Below are 19,776 nucleotides of genomic sequence, written 5' to 3'. Positions count from 1 at the left end.
GTCTTTGCAGACGACACGAGTTGCACACTGGCGCCATCTATTGTTTTGGCTCAGCACTTTTTTAGGACGCAATGAGCACAACATTTCGGTTTGCTTTCCTATCTTTCGTTATAGTCTTTGGTGAAAATGACAGAAGACGGTGGGGGTAGCCAGTACCAGTAGCCTCGTCAGCGATCAGTGCTGAACAAGCCCTAGTGGAAGAAACACGGTATTCTCTGACAGACAGCCTACCCAATTTTAGAGAGTGAATATCTTCCAGCGCCACACAAACACCTCAGATAAATAAGCTTGGTATAGGGGATTATGAATTAATCCCCTGTACTTAGTTAATAATTTTGTCTGTGAATCTTATTTATGGCCGTAGATTAGTTCGTAGAAAACTAGGTGGTTCGGTATTGATCATCTAGAACAGGAGTCACCAAACTACGGCCCGCGGGCCGGATCCCAAGTCCTTTCCCGGCTTGTGGTAGCTCCACCTACGCTCTGACGTTACCAGAGCTTTCGTTCTGGCTTGCAAGTATTGAACAGAATGATTATGCGGCCCGCGTTCGTCATTCTTTCAGTTATCCGGCCCACTGTGAAAAAAGTTTGGTGTCCCCTGATCTAGAATATATGATATATGATTAGTGCACTCAAATATAAGTTATAATACAATAAATGGAACTAATAATTACTAATGTTGATTTTAGTGAGGATTGCTATCCCTATCCTCTCACGCTTCAAAGGAGCTTCGTAGCCAAGTAGGTGATGGTCAATTGTCGTGATTTAATGTTCCTTCTCCACCAAAGTTGGGTAAGAATCTTTCTTATTATCTTATTATAAACTTGTTTTATTCATTGGTCCTTCAAACATTGAATTGTGAATGACTATTAATCAAGCCCAGAGATCTGTTGGAGGTTATCGGAGTGAAGAGTCTAAGCGGATTATTTTCCACAAGAGAATTCATGTAGCAATTGTAAAATAACTTTGTGCTACATGTGCTGTTCGGTTTGGTTAAGTCTTGTGTGAGTCTCCCCGTAGCTAAGAGGTTAATACTCTACCTCCACTACTGATCACAGTATTAGCATATACCTTAGAGTAATTGATTGTTATAATAGCTATGTTATTATGAGGGAGCAGTAGATGGTCTTAGGTAGAACGTGAGACAAACACAGCCATGTCATCAGGAAATAACGCAGACCAAAGCTTTTCTACATCTGACAAATAAAGGCGTAGAACATTGATTTACATACATAGTATAAACATAGATAAAGACGTGTTGAGCCACAGAAGTTCCTCGTGTCCTTCGCCGCTCACAATGTATATAAGTTAAGGCTCTGCCAACTCTACCACGAATGACCTAAAGAAAAGAAAAAAAAAACAGTTGGGTCTGACCTGCCACTGTTGGCCCAGGAACTCAACCTCAACTCCATCTTAGAGTACAAGAGATGGGATTTACCAGATGACTAAGGGTGTAGGTATTTTGGGGCAAGAGGCTGTTTGCTGCAAGTAGAATTGTATTAAAAACTCTCAAAAAAAATTGATTTTTAGAGATGATGCAGAGGTAAAATTTTTAAAAGCTAGAATTTGTCAGACGATTTTATTTTCTTTCGGCTGTGGTGAAGCTTCGTGTCAATACCTGTGACAGTGTTGACACGGGGGGTCCTGTTCACTGATTTAAGTTGTGTCGTATATGATCGTTGTCTTTATGCGAGTTTTATATTGAGAAAATGGGGGGGGGGGTTAAATAGGCGAATAGAAAGGTGAAGATAAAGCGTTAAGTAAACAGAAAGTTATTTAACAGAGTTTGGGAAAGAGGGAGAGAGAGAGACGACAAGGGTGGCTTGGTAGCATCTCTTTAAGACTATTCAGTAGACACATTGCCAGACGGGAACAAGTACCTCTCACCCCTAGAGGCTCCCTTCCTTCCTTCCTCCCACCCACCCACCCTGGAGACTCCCTTCCACCCAGGCTCCCCCTCTCTCCCACACACCCCCTGGGGTCAACCTACTGAGGTCATCCTTGGGTCAATCTTCTCCTAGATTCAACTTTTTTTGCGAGGATCAAACTGGGGTCATCTTTCTATTAGGGTTAGGCTGGGGTCAGTCTGGGATCATATTTCTACTAGGGTCAACTTGGGGTCAGCTTAAGGTCATCTTTCCGCCAGGGTCAACTTGGGGTCAGGGTGAGGTCAACTTTCTATTAGGGTTAGGTTGGGGTCATCTTTCTACTGGGTTAACCTGGGGTCAGGCTGGGTAATTTTTCTGCTAGGGGTGAACCTTTTAATGGGTCGCTCTTTTATATAATGGCTTGTCATTTGCACATTCAAGTGGCAGCTGGCACGACCAGATTGGAGGTCTGTGCCAAATAGGTGCATCGTAGCAATTGCCAATCCTGCATTCATAGCTGCAAATAATAGAAAAGGAATTTAACACACACACACACGTATATATATATATATATATATATATATATATATATATATATATATATATATATATATATATATATATATATATATATATATATATATATATATATATATATAAGAGAGAGTTTGGAAATATAACCAATATAACCATAATATACTCCTCTTAAAGTGCATTGTGTTGCTCTGTGCTGCTGGGATGTGAAGTATACCGTGGGAATATTCAGTGAGGCGTGGGAACTGTGTCTTGAGCGGCCTTCACACTGAGCCAGCCCGAGTGTTGAGTGTCGACCGTTCGGGGTGATGTGTGATGATCTCTCCCGTGAGGCTCCTCCTCCTCCTCCTCTTCACTTAAGCACAAATATTAGAAAATAAGATTACTTGAAGATTAAGTACCTCAACTTATTTCACCTGGTGTTTAGCTACTCTAACCTAACTTAACCTAACCTAACTTAACCTAACATGAACTGACCTAATCTTATTCAATGTACTCCCCCCAGGTCGCGTTAGGGTGCTTAATCATTAGGTGAAATAAGCTGGGGTGTTATATTCTTCAGGTGATCCGAAAATGTTACCTGACCTCAATTCCAATTTAATTTTACCTGGTTTCGAACTCAAGGAATTTAGGTGTTAATCTGGTGACCAACTTTAACAGTGACCAGTGACGTTGTTATGATCTGGGAGAAGTGTAATAATGACAAGGGCTTGATCCTCCCTCACCTCTACATCCTCACTTCTCTCTCCCCCTTTCACCTCTACATCCTCACTTCTCTCTCCCTCCCTTACCTCTACATCCTCACTTCTCTCTCCCCCTTTCACCTCTACATCCTCACTTCTCTCTCCCTCCCTTATCTCTACATCCTCACTTTTTTCTCCCCCTTTCACCTCTACATCCTCACTTCTCTTTCCCTCCCTCATCTCTACACACACACACACACACACACACACACACACACATTATCGTATGGATTTCACAGTAAAACGTGAAAGTGAAGATAAATGTCCAATGGCTGTATAATTTAGTATAATCTTTACCTGTATATATGGAGTTATTATATGTAGAAATGATTATTGGTTGTTCCTATAATTACCAGTTGAGTTGTTATGTATTTTATGCCTTAATGGGTTGGTTAGGTTAGGTTAGAGTCAAGGTAGGTTAGAGTTAGGTTAGGTCAGAGTCGGGTTAGGTTTGAGTCAGGTTAGGTTAGTTTAGGTAAGGTGAGGTTAGGTTAGGTTAGGTTATGGCCAAGGTGTCTTATCTCTAGATCTTGGTCCACGTAATATCAGGCTTCCAATTTCTGTCCTACGGTACCAAGGAAACAGAGGCGGTAAATGTGTAAATATTAGTGTGGGTCAGAGGCAACACGGGGATAAAAGCCCTTTGGTTGACAGGTGGGAGGGTCGAGTCCCTTTTGTCTATTATCATGCAGATCCCACTGTCAATGTGTGCTACGGTGACGGCTCTCTATTGTGCTGCCCAACGCTGTGTGTGGGGGGGAGGGGAGGTGTTATGGGGGGGATGGGGATAGGGGAGGTGGTATGTGGGGGGAGGGGTGGGGATGGGGGGTAGGAGGTGGTGAAGTGTAGTCAGGGGGAGGGTGAGGTGTGTGTGTGTGGGGGGGGATGGGGATAGGAAGTGGGTGAAGGTGTGTGGGGGGGTGAGGTGTGTGTGTTATGGGGAGGATGGGGATAGGAGGTGGGTGAAGTGTATGTGGGGGAGGGGGGTGAGGTGTGTGTTATGGGGAGGGATGGGGATAGGAGGTGGGTGAAGGTGTGGTGGGGGGGTGTGTGTTATGGGGAGGATGGGGATGGGAGGTGGGTGAAGTGTATGTGGGGGGGTGGGTGTGTGTTATGGGGAGGATGGGGATAGGGAGGTGGTGTGGTGGTGTGTGGGGGTGAGGAGGTGGAGGATGAGGGAGGTGGGTGAGGTATGTGGGGAGGTGGGGGTGGTTATGGGGATGGGGATGGGAGGTGGGTGAAGGTGTGTGGGGAGGGGGTGAAGTGGGGGGGATGGGGATAGGAGGAGGGGTGAGGTGTGTTATGGGGGGGGGAATGGGTGAAGTGTGTGGGGGGGGGGGGTGAGGTGGGGTTATGGGGGATGGGGATAGGGAGGTGGTGAAGTGTATGGGGAGGGGTGAGGTGTGTTGGGGAGGATGGGATAGGAGGTGGGTGAAGTGTGTGTGGGGGAGGGGGTGAGTGTGTGTTATGGGGGAGGATGGGATAGGAGGTGGTGAAGTGTGGGGAGGGGGTGAGGTGTGTGTTATGGGGGGATGGGGATAGGGAGGAGGGGTGAAGTGTGTGTGGGGGGGAGGGGGAGGTGTGTGTTATGGGGGGAGATGGGGATAGGGAGGTGGGTGAAGTGTGTGTGTGGGAGGGGTGAGGTGTGTGTTATGGGGAGGATGGGGATAGGAGGTGGGTGAAGTGTGTGTGGGGAGGGTGAGGAGTGTGTGTTGGGGAGGATGGGGATAGGAGGTGGGTGAAGTGTATGTGGGGGGGGGGTGAGGTGTGTGTTATGGGGGGATGGGGATAGGGAGGTGGTGAAGTGTATGGGGGAGGGGTGAGGAGTGTGTTATGGGGGGGATGGGGGATAGGGAGGTGGGTGAAGTGTGTGTGGGGGAGGGGTGTGTGGTAGGGGAGGATGGGGATAGAGGTGGGTGAAGTGTATGTGGGGGAGGGGGTGAGGTGTGTGTTATGGGGGATGGGGGATAGGAGGTGGGTGAAGGTGTGGGGGGGAGGGGGGGGAGGTGTGTTATGGGGGATGGGGATGGGAGGTGGGTGGAAGTGTGTGGGGAGGGTGAGGTGTGTTAGGGGGGATGGGGATGGGAGTGGGTGAGTGTGTGTGGGGAGGGGGTGAGGTGTGTGTTATGGGGAGGATGGGGATAGGGAGGTGGGTGAAGTGTGTGTGTGGGGAGGGTGGGGTGTGTGTATGGGGGGATGGAGATAGGGAGGTGGGTGGGTGTGTGTGGGGGGGAGGGGTGAGGAGTGTTGGGGGGGATGGGGATAGGAGGTGGGTGAAGGGTATGTGGGGGAGGGGGAGGAGTGTGTTATGGGGAGGATGGGGATAGGGAGGTGGGTGAAGTGTATGTGGGGGGGGGGGGGTGAGTGTGTTATGGGGGGATGGGGATGGGGTGGGTGAAGTGTGTGGGGGAGGGGGTGAGGAGTGTTATGGGGGGGATGGGGATAGGAGGTGGGTGAAGTGTGTGTGGGGGAGGGGTGAGGTGTGTGTTATGGGGAGGATGGGGATAGGGAGGTGGGTGAAGTGGTGGGGGAGGGGGGTGTGTGTTATGGGGGGATGGGGATAGGAGGTGTGAAGTGTGGGGGGGGGGTGAGGGTGTGTTATGGGGGGATGGGGGATAGGAGGTGGGTGAAGTGTTGTGGGGGGAGGGGGTGAGGTGTGTGTTGTGGGGGGGATGGGGATAGGGAGGTGGGTGGAAGTGTGTGTGGGGGGAGGGGTGAGGTGTGTGTTATGGGGAGGATGGGGATAGGAGAGGGTGAAGTGTGTGTGTGGGAGGGGGTGAGTGTGTGTTATGGGGGGGATGGAGATAGGAGGTGGGTGAAGTGTGTGTGGGGGGAGGGGTGAGGAGGTGTTATGGGGGGATGGGTATGGGAAGGTGGGTGAAGTGTATGTGGGGGAGGGGGTGAGGTGTGTGTTATGGGGGGGATGGGGATAGGAGGTGGGTGAAGTGTATGTGGGGCGTAATTTGGGTTGTGTATGTGTTTTAGAAGTTTTTTTTTTAGTGTGTTTGTATATTTGAGTATAGTTTGTTCTATGTTGTGTGTGTACCTGTTTGTTTGAATGTGCATGCTTGTAACACACTGTTACGACCCTTGGGCTTAAGGGTGTAACAATATCACAAATTCACAAATTACACTTTGTACTATAGGTCCACGGAATAGATCCCACCAAATTATCACTTCATTACTATGGGGTATATTGAAATACATGCAGTAGTTTTAATAACAGAATATATTAACAAATAATCAATAAAATAAATATATCAGTATGTACAGAAATCAACAAATACAAGTTAAATCTGATCAAATAAATGACTCAACCGAGTGACAAAATAATGAACACAAAAGTAAAGACTTATTTAGTCTAGAAACTACGATGAACAACGTGGTCTATCCACCACACGAAACCTCATAAATAAGTAAGTTATTTTCCGTGGAACTCTAAAATATGATTAACAATAATCTTTCACAAATAATTCTTTACTTGGTGTTATAAAAGTCGAGCAAGGTTTACACGTTATACCTCTAGAAACATACTGTACAATAAAAAAGGAGATACTCTGTACTTAACTAAACACTGCCGGGCCCATACTAAAGTAAACAAAGCGAGCGGACGCGGCAGAAATGACGTCACAAACAAAAGACGTTCACGTTGCGAATCCACAACCAAGGATGGAACGCTCACTCGTAACACACACACACACACACGAACAATAAGACACAACAACAAAACAACAACACCGTATTTACATGTTTCTAAGGGACTTCCCACCCACCACCTGGTTGATGACGGCGTGATGGGGGACACTTAAGATAATGTTCGCCAGGGTTGACGTAAGTGAAGAACAAGACAAGAAAATGGTCGCCAGGGTTGGTGACGATTAAACACAAGGAAACACCGATTAAAGGAACAGTACAGGAGAAATGACGGATATTTAAGAAGGAGAAGAAGAAGAAGAAGAAGAAGAAGAAGAAGACAATTATTATGAATGGGAGAGGACGAAGACGAAGACGAAGAGCTTTTTTTTTAAGTCATTATACACAATGGGAGACCCTCGTCCTGGGGGAACTCACTCAAATTTCGCCAGACTCGTCATAATCAACACAAGCACCTCGGGAAATCAGCTGATAGATGATAAACACTATACATGTTTCTCCTCTTCCTATCTGCTACATTCTCTTCTCCCTCCTCTTCTTATCTCCTATATTCTCTTCTTCCCACTTCCTCCCCCAGCCGCTCTTCCTCCTCCTCCTACTCCTCTACCTCCTCCCCCACCGGCTTATCCTCCCCCTGACTCAGGTAAGCAGGGGGCATATGTCCTGCGTGAAACAGTTGTTGTAAGAGGTGCCCCCGGGAGCCTAATGACCCCGCCCAGGTGTTCTCAATCTAATGGTTGTCGGTAAGCGATCCCCAGAGACCCACCGCCAGTTTATTTGTCACCCGCCGCCGTCACCGCCACCAGCCGCCAACCGCCACTAACACTTCCTTCTCTTCCTCTTCCTTCCTCCTCTTCCTCCTCCCTTTCCCGTTCCTCCTCCTCATCCTCCTCCACCGTCGCCATTGCCATAACTGTTACCACCACCACTACCACCATCACTACTACCACCATCGTCACGACCACTACCATCGCTGCTCACACCTCCCAAAACACGCTACAACTTTCGTCAAATCATTACCTGACAAAATACCGCCAAATTTATTGTGGTTGATAGTGTGTGTGTGTGTGTGTGTGTGTGTGTGTGTGTGTGTGTGTGTGTGTCAGTCGTTGACCTGTGAACCTGTGATACTTCGAGAGCTGGTATTGACACACACTCGATGTTAGGTTAGGTTGGGTTTGGGGTAAGTTAGGTGAGGATATGTTGGCTAGGAGGGGTTAGGTTAAGGATAGGTTAGGGATAGGTTATGTTGGATTACGTTAGTGTGGTTTATTAAATTGGTTTAGATTTGATTAGATTAAGAGTTGTGTTATATTATGTTAGCTGTTGTACATTTTGGTTTAAGTTAGGTCAAGTTAGGTTAAAGATAAGTTAGGAGAGGATAAGGTTGATTTTGGTTAAGTTTGGTTAGGTTAGGTTAGGATAAGGTTGGTTTAGGTTATGCTGTGTAAGAAGTTAGTTTATTTGGTTTAGGTTAGTTTAGGTTAATCATCAGACCTGTCAATTCTTCCTTCCTTCCTTCCTTCCTTCCTTCCTTCCTTTCATCCGTCCCTCCCTCCCTCCCCCCTTCCTCTCTTCCTTTCATCCGTCCCTCCCTCCTTCCTTCCCTCCTTACCTCCCTTCTCTCCCTCCCTCCTTCCTTCCTTCCCTCCCTCCTTACCTCCCTTCCTTCCTTCCCTCCTTCCTTCCCTCCTTCCTTCCTTACCTCCCTTCTCTCCCTCCCTCCTTCCTTCCTTCCCTCCTTCTCCTTCTCCTTCCTCCTTCCTTCCTTCCTCTCCTTCCTCCTTCCTTCCCTCCTTCCTCTCCCCTTCTTCCCTCCTTCCCTCCTTCCTTACCTCCCTCTCCCTCCCTCCCCTTCCCCTCCCTCCTTCCCCCTTCTCTCCTTCCCTCCCTCCTTACCTCCCTTCTCTCCTTCCCTCCTTCCTTCCCTCCTTCCTTCCTTACCTCCCTTCTCTCCCTCCGTCCATGACACTGCCCGCACCATAAATTCACCCAAATATGATCAGATTTTGACCAAATTTGCGACAGATACACGAGGCCGTAAATCCCTAATGATGGGTGGTTCACGTTTCAGTGGCCCTCTATCCATGTCTGACACAGCTACAACACTTACGGCACTTGTATCAATCACTTATATCACTCATTACACTTTTATAACACTTATATCACTTAAAACAATTATATCACGTGGCCTACTATACTTACGACATTTAAAATACTGACATCACTTATTGCACTTAAAAAAACTTTGAATACTTACAAACTTTTCCAACACTTACAACAGCTACAACACTTATTTCATTTACTACTCATATAACACTTCTATTACTTATTGCATTTAAAACACTGGCATCACTTACTTCACATAAAAAACCCTGTCAACACTTTCAAAACACCTAAAAAAAACTCCCAACAGTAACAAAACACTTAGAAAACCCTCCCAACAGTAACAAAACACTTAGAAAATCCTCCCAACACTTACAAAACACTTAGAAAACCCTCCCAACAGTAACAAAACACTACGGTGATGCCCCTGATGAAGTGCTCGTCTGTTGGTTATCCATGGCCAGTACTCACCAAACCCAATGTTAGGGTTCCGTCTTTAACTCCTAATATTTCTTCCCAGAATCGACGAGAAATGATAAAGTTGGAGAAAGGAAGAAAAGAGCATCAGAACCCAAGAACTATAAGTAATTGAAGAAGAGGAGGAGGAGGGAGGGAGGAAGGAAGAAAAGAGCATCAGAACCCAAGAACTATAAGTAATTGAAGAAGAAGAGGAGGAGGGAAGAAGGAAGAAAAAAGCGTCAGAACCCAAGAAGTATAAGTAATTGAAAAAGAAGAAGAGGAGGAGGAGGAAGAGGGGGAGGCTGTAAATGTTGGCTTGTCATTTCCTGGTAAGTAAACAACAATAAATATACGGTAGCCTTGGGTGATGAGGGGTGTGGATGACTTAATAACCCCTAGAGACCTCAAGGGTTAAATCAAAGTGCTCAAAGGGTTTAAATCATCGTCGTCATAAAAAGATTAAATCATCATGGTCATCAAAGGGTTAAATCATCATGGTCATCAAAGGGTTAAATCATCGAGCTCAAAGGGTTAAATCATGGTCATCAAAGGGTTAAATAATCATCGTCTTCTAAGGGTTAAATCATCATGGTCATCAAAGGGTTAAACCATCGTCCAAGGGTTTATTTCAGGTTATCATCCTTACCTAATCTAACCTAATGTTCCCAAGGTATAATTGATGTGGTTATTCATCAGGTGAAATAAGCTGGGGTGTCTAATCTTCAGGTGAAATAAGCTGGGGTGTCTAATCTTCCGGTGAAATAAGCTGGGGTGTCTAATCTTCAGGTGAAATAAGCTGGGGTGTCTAATCTTCAGGTGAAATAAGCATGTGTCTAATATTCAGGTGAAATAAGCTGGGGTGTCTAATCTTCAGGTGAAATAAGCTGAGGTGTCTAATCTTCAGGTGAAATAAGCTGGGTTGTCTAATCTTCAGGTGAAATAAGCTGGGGTGTCTAATCTTCAGGTGAAATAAGCTTGTTTGTCTAATATTCAAGTGAAATAAGCTGGGGTGTCTAATCTTCAGGTGAAATAAGCTTGTGTGTCTAATATTCAGGTGAAATAAGCTTGTGTGTCTAATATTCAGGTGAAATAAGCTGGGGTGTCTAATATTCAGGTGAAATAAGCTGGGGTGTCTAATCTTGAGGTGTTTTTTAAATGTTATCGTAATCTGAACCAGTGTGTTAGACCGCTTCTCTCATGAATATATATTGTCGTAGAAAAATACGTCGACAAACTACCTTACAGCTTTTCGTGGAAGTAGTGTGAATGTTTGTGTTACAGCGTCAACATTGTCGTCAATTGTTGGTGTGTGAAAGTATAGACACACACACACACACACACACACCAGTAGAAGTATAAAAGTTTTAATACTGTCTCCCGCCTTTGCATAATGTTCACCTAGAGGTTCAAAGTTTATAAAAATTTCTCCCCAAAGTTCCACAAAAAAGTTATAATTGTGATAATCGAATTAACTCTGTGTTATGTCTTTGTAATGTACTTATTATACGTAATGATAGACGTTATGGAGATTAAACCCTGGATTATAGAAATTATGTTAATTATTGATGCTTTGAAGATTATCCTGGGATTATATTATTGAGGGTTTTTTTGGAGGGGAGGATTATCTTGGGATTATAGATGTTTTGGAATTATATCAGATTATATGTATATGTTATGGAAATTATGTTGATTTAAAGAGATTATTGAAATGAAGCCTTCACTACATGCTGCGACTAACACTCATTTACATCCATACAGCATTTACATAAATTACTTCCATACATGATTTACATACAGTACATCCATGCATCATTTACACATTAAAAAAACTAAAAAAAAATATAAAAATAAATCAACTTTTGGGTCATATGAACATCAACCCCCCCTCCTCCTCCTCCTCCTCTCCCCTTCCCAACCCCACTACCTCTCCCTCTCCCCTTCCCCACCTCACCACCTCCCCCCTCTCCCCTTCCCCACCTCACCACCCACCTTACTTCACCTAAAACTGTTTCCCGAGCGTTACAGGGTCAATAAGACGTCCTGGGTGACATGAAGAACATCCCCAGCTCTCAGGATGTTATGATAATGTGTTGAGCGATGTGGGCCAATTGTTTATTTGTCCTGGAGTTAGTAAGGTTATTGTAAGGTCTAGGGAGGGAGGGGGGAAGGTGTGGGGGTGTGAGGGAAGAGGGGGTGTTGGGGGTACTCTTCTGTTCTTTGTGTAGTGATGATTCTTATTATTAGTAGTAGTAGTAGTAGTAGTAGTGTTGTTATCAGTAGTTATAAACGTGTTTTTTTGTTACTAACATCCTCACTGACGGTGGAAACTTTGCCTCGAACCTTAGACTAAGCCTGAGAAAATCCCCTAAAGTTATTAAATTTATCTGTTCTATCTACTCTCTGCTTGACGTCACCACTGACAGAGAATCTCACTCCTGAGAAAATCCCCTAAAGTTATTAAATTTATCTGTTCTATCTACTCTCTGCTTGACGTCACCACTGACAGAGAATCTCACTCACTGAAAGAGTAAAAAAAAAAAAAAAAACACTGGTGCAGTGACCCAGCTATGGGATCAACTGTATTTGTTTGTTTTGGGGGGCAGACTCGGAAACAAACACAAATTGTCCCCTGCAGGCGTGGTCATTCACTCTTCCTAATTACTGTACCAGATGTATTCTACTACTGTATGTATTTTTTTACCTTCTGCGACAAAGTACAGTACCATGATTGCTCTCTGGTCCATCCTTGTTACCTCACACAACCCACCACCACCACCTTATCACCATCACTATCATCACCACCACCACCACCAATACCACCATCACCATCACCACCACCACCACCATCATCATCATCATCATCATCACCATCATCACCACCGTCAACAACCATCACCCTCTTACCTCACACAACACCATCACACAACACCACCACCACCACCATCACCACCGTCAACTACCATCACCCTCTTACCTCACACAACACCATCACCACCATCATCACCACCGTCATCACCACCACCACCACATCACCACCGTCAACTACCATCCAACTACCATCACCCTCACCTCACACACCATCCACCTTCATCCTCCCGTCAACTATCATCACCCTTACCTCCACAATACCCACCACTACCATCACCACCGTCAACTACCAACACCTCTATTCAACAACACCATCACCACCACCATCACCACTGTCAACTACCATCACCCTCTTACTCACACAACACCATCACCACCATCATCACCACCGTCAACTATCATCACCCTCTTACCACACAACACCACCACCACCATCACCACCGTCAACTACCATCACCCTCTTACCACACAACACCACCACCACCATCATCACCACTGTCAACAACCATCACCCTCTACCTCACACAACACCATCACACCACCACACCACCATCACCACCGTCAACAACCATCACCCTTCATACCCACACAACACCATCACACAACACCACCACACCATCATCACCACCACCACACCATCACCACCGTCAACTACCATCACCCTCTTACCTCACACAACACCATCACCACCATCATCACCACTGTCAACTATCATCACCCTTCTTACCTCACACAACACCATCAACACCATCATCACCAACGTCAACTATCATCACCCCTCATTCACAACACCATCACCACCATCATCACCACTCGTCAACTACCATCACCCTCTACCACACAACACCATCACCACCATCATCACCACCGTCAACTATCATCACCCTCTTACTCACACACCATCACCACCATCATCACCACCGTCAACTATCATCACCCTCTTACACACAACACCATCATCACCACCATCACCACCGTCAACTACCACCCTCTTACCACACAACACCATCACCACCATCATCACCACCGTCAACTACCATCACCCTCTTACCTCACACAACACCATCATCACCACCGTGTTACTCGTACTGGTGTAGTATATATTTACTCCCTGTACAAGTGGGCCTTGTGTATATACAGTCGGTGTTTACTTTCAATAACTTTGTATGAGACCTGTGGCACTGTGGCGATGTGTGGCACTGGCGATGTATGGCACTGTGGCGATGTGTGGCACTGTGGTATGTGTGGCACCCATGATGTGGCACTGTGGCGATGTGTGGCACAGATGTGGCACTGTGGCGATGTGTGACACTGTGGCGATGTGTACCACGGCGATGTGTGGCACTGTGGTGATGTGGCACTGTGGTGATGTGTGGCACTGTGACGATGGGGCACTGTGGCGATGTGTGGCACTGTGGCGATGTGTGGCACTTTGGTGATGGCGCACTGAAGATGTGTGGCACTGTGGCGATGTGGCACTTGTGATGTGGCACTGTGGCGATGTGTGGCACTGTGGCGATGTGGCACTGGCGATGTATGGCACTGTGGCGGTGTGGCACTGTGGCGATGTGTGGCACTTTGGTGATGTGTGGCACTGTGGCGATGTGTGGCACTGTGGCGATGTGTGGCACTGTGGCGATGTGTGGCGATGTGTGGCACTGTGGCGATGTGTGGCACTGTGGCGATGTGTGGCACTGTGGCGATGTGTGGCACTGTGCGATGTGTGGCACTGTGGTATGTGTGGCACTGTGGCGATGTGGCACTGTGGCGATGTATGGCACTGTGGCGATGTGTGGCACTGTGGTGATGTGTGGCACTGTGGTGATGTGTGGCACTGTGGTGATGTGTGGCACTGTGGTGATGTGTGGCACTGTGTGATGTGTGGCACTGTGGCGATGTGTGGCACTGTGGTGATGTGTGGCACTGTGGTGATTGTGTGGCACTGTGGCGATGTGTGGCACTGTGGTGATGTGGCACGCTGTGTGTGTGACACTGGCGATGTGTGGCACTGGCGAATGTGGCACTGTGGCGATGTGTGGCACTGTGGCGATGTGTGGCACTGGCGATGTGTGGCACTGTGGCGATGTGTGGCACTGTGGCGATGTATGGCACTGTGGCGATTGTGTGGCACTGTGGCGGTGTGGCACTGGCGTGTGTGGCACTGTGGCGATGTGTGGCACTGTGGCGATGTGTGGCTGTGGCGATGTGGCACTGTGGCGATGTGTGGCACTGTGGCGATGTGTGGCACTGTGGCGATGTGTGGCACTGTGGCGTGTGTGTGGCACTGTGGCGATGTGGCACTGGCGATGTGGCACTGTGGTGATGTGGCACTGTGGCGTGTGTGGCACTGTGGTGATGTGTGGCACTGTGGCGTGTGTGGCACTGTGGCGTGTGTGGCACTGTGGTGATGTGTGGCATTGTGGCGATGTGTGGCACTGTGGCGATGTGTGGCACTGGCGATGTGTGGCACTGTGGTGATGTGTGGCACTGTGGTGATGTGGCACTGTGGCGTGTGTGGCACTGTGGCGATGTGTGGCACTGGCGATGTGTGGCACTGGCGTGTGTGGCACTGTGGCGGATGTGGCACTGTGGCGATGTGTGTGGCACTGGCGAAGTGTGGCACTGTGGCGTTTTATGGCACTGTGGCGATGTGTGGCACCGTGGCGATGTGTGGCACTGGCGATGTGCGGCTGTGGCGATGTGTGGCACTGTGGCGATGTGTGGCACTGTGGCGGTGTGGCACTGTGGCGATGTGTGGCACTGTGGCGTGTGTGGCACTGTGGTGATGTGTGGCACTGTGGCGTGTGTGGCACTGTGTGATGTGTGGCACTGTGGCGTGTGTGGCACTGTGGTGATGTGTGGCACTGTGGCGATGTGTGGCACTGTGGCGATGTGTGGCACTGTGGTGATGTGTGGCATTGTGGCGATGTGGCACTGTGGCGATGTGTGGCACTGGCGTGTGTGCGCACTGGTGTGGCACTGTGGCGAGTGTGCACTGTGGCGATGTGTGGCACTGTGGTGATGTGTGGCACTGTGGCGATGTGGCACTGGCGTGTGTGCGCACTGTGGTGATGTGTGGCACTGTGGCGTGTGTAGCTGGCGTGTGTGGCACTGTGGCGTGTGTGGCACTGTGGCGATGTGTGGCACTGGCGGTGTGTGGCACTGTGGCGACAAGTGGCACTGTGGCGATGTGTGGCATTGTGGCGATGTGTGGCGTTGTGGCGATGTAGTACTGTTGACTTTGCAGCGGTCCAGCAACACGGTACTCTTACTCTGGGGAAGCTTATTTCTTACTCTGTTAAAGGGAGAAGCTTATTCACTATAAAGAAGGAGGGAACTAGGGAGCGAAGAGAGGAATAGGTTAGGATGGTTGGGATAAGGAATGTAGATAATGGAGGGAGTATGTTGATAAAAATAGGATAGGAGGAGTAAAGTGGGAGGAAAAGGGAGGTGGAAAAACAGGACTAGGAGGAAAAGTAGGAAAAGGAGGGTAAAAGCGGAGGGTAAAATGGAAACCCATCCATACGCATCGTCACAACCCAACCCAACCCAACCCAATCCAACCCAACCCAACCCACCAAAGGAATCAATCTAGCCAAGCCCTCATAGATCAAACAACACGTTATTTTACTTGTGCATCATAAATCTATCTATATAAATACCTAATAAAGGGGCACGTTACAACAGGCTCACGTCTCCATCTCACCAGCGAGGATAAAAACTAGGTGTGAGAAAGTGCTGAGGGAGACAAAAAAGATTAGGTAAAGTGGATTAAACGGTGGTGGGTAAAATTCTGGCCTGGATAAATACTGGGGTGAGAAAATAGACCAGTGTGTGTGTGGTTGGTGTGTTTGTGTGTGGGTGTGTTTGTGTGTGTGTGTGTGTGTGTGTGTGTGGTGTGTGTGTGTGTGTGTGTGTGTGTGTGTGCGCGCTGGGGGAGAAGGTTGTGTACTAGAGGCGCTAGCTTTATGATATTGTCACTGCCAGAGGGTGGTTTCAAGTATTTATAGTTACTTTTCTTTTTATATTTTATGAATGAATCCCTCGAAGATATAGGTTCATGTTTCACCTTTATGATGCTGTCAAGGCGTATGTAGTTAAAAACCCTTGTAATTTATTTCTTTGTAGTGGATCCATGTCACCCAGGGTCAGTTTGATACTGTGATATTGTTACTGTCGGGAAGCTGGGGTACTTTTACTTTAAATTTGAAAGTATTATACCAGTACAAACTAACACTTTGTTATACAGGTTAAAGTCTACCTTACTGATACCGTCACAACCAGATACCTGAATTACCGTATCTGCTTATACCTAAATGAGTTGCACTAATACTGTATAGTTTACGGTACAATTACATTACTGTCAGAGCATGATAGTGCTTCCATATTTCATGCTACTTGAGCCCATGCCGTCTTTGTCCTACTGCTGCTTACTGAATCATGTTTGTGATTGACAGTAACCAGCGTTCGATTTACAAGGTAGAGAGTCAACACACAGTATCCAGCATTCGTGTACAGAGTGTGAGAGTCAACAGTGGCTTTCGTGGTTCGCGTGATAAGAGTTGAGAGTCAACACACAGTATCCAGCATTCGTGTACCAAATTAGAAAGTCCATTATAGCGTTTCGTGACAAAGTGAAGGTCAACACCAGTATCAACGTTTCGTGTACAGAAGTCGAGAGTACGCCATCCAGCATTCGTTTTAAAGTGACAGAAAAGTATCCAGCGTTCGTGTACAGAGTGAGAGAGTCAACACTCAGTGTCCAGCGTTCGTGTACAGAGTCAGCGAGAAGTCATCCAGCAGCATTTCTGTGTACAGAGTATGAAAGTCAACACAGTAGCCAGCGTTCGTGTACAGAGTTTAGAGTCAACCTCAGTATCAAGCGTTCGTATGCACAGTGAAGTCAACACAATACCAGCGTTCCATGTACACAGGTGTGAAGTCAACACACAGTATCCAGCGTTTGTGTACACAGTGTGAAGGAAGTCAACACACAGTATCCAGCATTCGTGTCCCAGAGGTCAACACACAGTATCCAGCATTCGTGTACAGAGTGAAGTCAACACAGTATCCAGCGTTCGGTGCAGAGTAGAAGGTCAACACCCAGTGTCCAGCGTTCAGTACAGAGTGAGAGTCGTCACACCAGTATCCAGCATTCGTGTACAGAGTGTGAGTCAACACACAGTATCCAGCGTTCGTGTACAGAGTGAGAGTCAACACCCAGTGTCGCCGTTCGTGCTGGAATGAGAGTCAACACACAGTATCCAGCATTCGTGTACAGAGTATGAGAGTCAACACACAGTAGCCAGCGTTCGTGTACAGAATGTGAAGTCAACACTCAGTATCAAGCGTTCGTATACACAGTGGAAGTCAACACACAATACCAGCGTTCATGTACACACAGTGAGAGAGTCAAACACAGTATCCAGCGTTTGTGTACACAGTGTGAAAGTACACAGTATCCAGCGTTCGTGTACACAGTGTGAGAGTCAACACACAGTATCCAGCGTTCGTGTACAGAGTATGAGAGTCAACACACAGTATCCAGCGTTCGTGTACACAGTGGAGAATACAACTCACGGTATCCAGCGTTCCATGTACACAGTGTGAGAGAGTCAACACACAGTATCCAGCGTTTGTGTACACAGTGTAGAGAGTCAACACACAGTATCCAGCGTTCGTGTACACAGTGTGAGAGAGTCAACACACAGTATCCAGCGTTCGTGTACACAGTGTGAAAGTCAACACACAGTATCCAGCGTTCGTGTACACAGTGTGAAAGTCACACAGTATCCAGCGTTCGTGTACACAGTGTGAGAGAGTCAACACACATAGTCACACCTAAAATAGGTTGAACATCGTGTGGACATAAAGGCCAACACAACAGCCCTGCAAAAAGGCAGATATATGAATCGAAAAATTGTAATGGATAAGTTCCCAAATATGGAAGACAAGTATTAAAGACAAATTACCATAAAAGGACGATAAGACTTGCTAACAGGCGGCCGAAAATTAATGTATTTTTATCCGGACGCGACCAAAAGAAGGCGACAGTGAAAATGTCTTCATGTCCCTAAAGACTGTAGTTACTTCTTAAACTAATGATATTTAGCCATGGGAGTATAATATTTTTAATGTCCTAAAATTGATCTAAAAAAGTGCGTAGTAGAACTTCGTCTGATAAAACCAATAACTTGACATCCAAAAATGGACCATGGGCCCTGTAGTACTCCCTCCCTTCCCTTCCCCTCCCCTCCCTCCCGGTCTGCTGCTGTATATTCCAAGGGTAGCGGTAATAAACACCTCATCCCCTACGTTTATACACTCGTAAGTGCTGACAGAATGACACTTAGAGAAAGGCGGCAGAAGGGGCGGGTCACCGACTTTAATTATCTGGGACCTCCTCTACACCTGTCATTAGCGTGTAGCGTCTTGTTCATAGGTCTTACGTGGAGTCTATCCAAATGGTGGAGTGTTAAGGTAGAAGATGTGGGAGAGAAGGACGATGTGGCCCGCTGGGAGACTGAGGTTGGGTTGGGAAGATAGATTACAAACTCATGGGTCCCAGTCTGGGTCCCAATCTAGAAAAGGATTGGGAACAAGCAAATTCTAACAGGGCCCCAATCTAAACGCATTAGAATGGACCAGTTTTAATTTGAAACTTCTCCCTAGTGGGCCCCAGTCCTACTTCACCCTGACAGGCTACAGACCTAATTCGCCCCAATCCTTACGGGCCCCAATCCTTACGGGCCCCAGTCCTAAAATAGACCCCAGGACATGTATTCCCGTCCGAATCGCTGGTCTGGTGAGCAGCAGGAGGAAAGGTGATATGTTAACAAGTGGAAATGCCACCTGTGTTGCCATGTGACTCTCAGTGTTCACACCTTATGTCCATTAGTGTTCATACGTATGTTCACACCATCTTCAGCCGTGTTGACATCGTACGTACCTTTGCTGCCTTGATTATTCACCCTCTCATACGTAACACGTAGGGTGTATTGATCAGACGTGGGGGACACAGCGCTGGGATGAGGAGTGAGCCTGTGGGTGTGTTATTGTTGTGTTGGTGTAGTGTACGACCCTCCCTCGCCCTAAACCCACCTCCAACCTCCCTCCCCTAAACCCCTTACCATCCACCCTCCCTCCCCTAAACCCTTCCCTCCTACCACCTCCCCCCCCCTAAACCCTTCCCTCCTCCCCTTCGATCCTCCCCTCAGTGACGTTTTTGAAATAAGTTGAACATGTTCGGTTTTCTTTTTATTTTACTGCCATATATTGACGTAAATGGAGCAGAGGAAGCAGACAAACAGACACGCTTTTAATCCTATCAATGTAAGTTTTTACGTTTAAGATTTAGAGCTCAAACACACACACACACACACCACACACACACACACACACACACACACACACACACACACATACATTAGGGGAGGAGGGACGACTACTGACCTATGGTAGAGGGCGACTGTGTCCTGCATGTAAAGCTTCATTTTGTTGACCATCCACGATGAACGTGTCACGGCTCACCTCGTTACCCCGGC

This window comes from Homarus americanus, unplaced genomic scaffold (assembly GCF_018991925.1).
Source record: "Homarus americanus isolate GMGI-L3 unplaced genomic scaffold, GMGI_Hamer_2.0 scaffold37032, whole genome shotgun sequence".
In the NCBI taxonomy this organism is placed as follows: Eukaryota; Metazoa; Arthropoda; class Malacostraca; order Decapoda; family Nephropidae; genus Homarus; species Homarus americanus.
The sequence above is the reverse complement of the archived record's forward strand: the minus strand, read 5'-3'. Positions refer to the sequence as shown.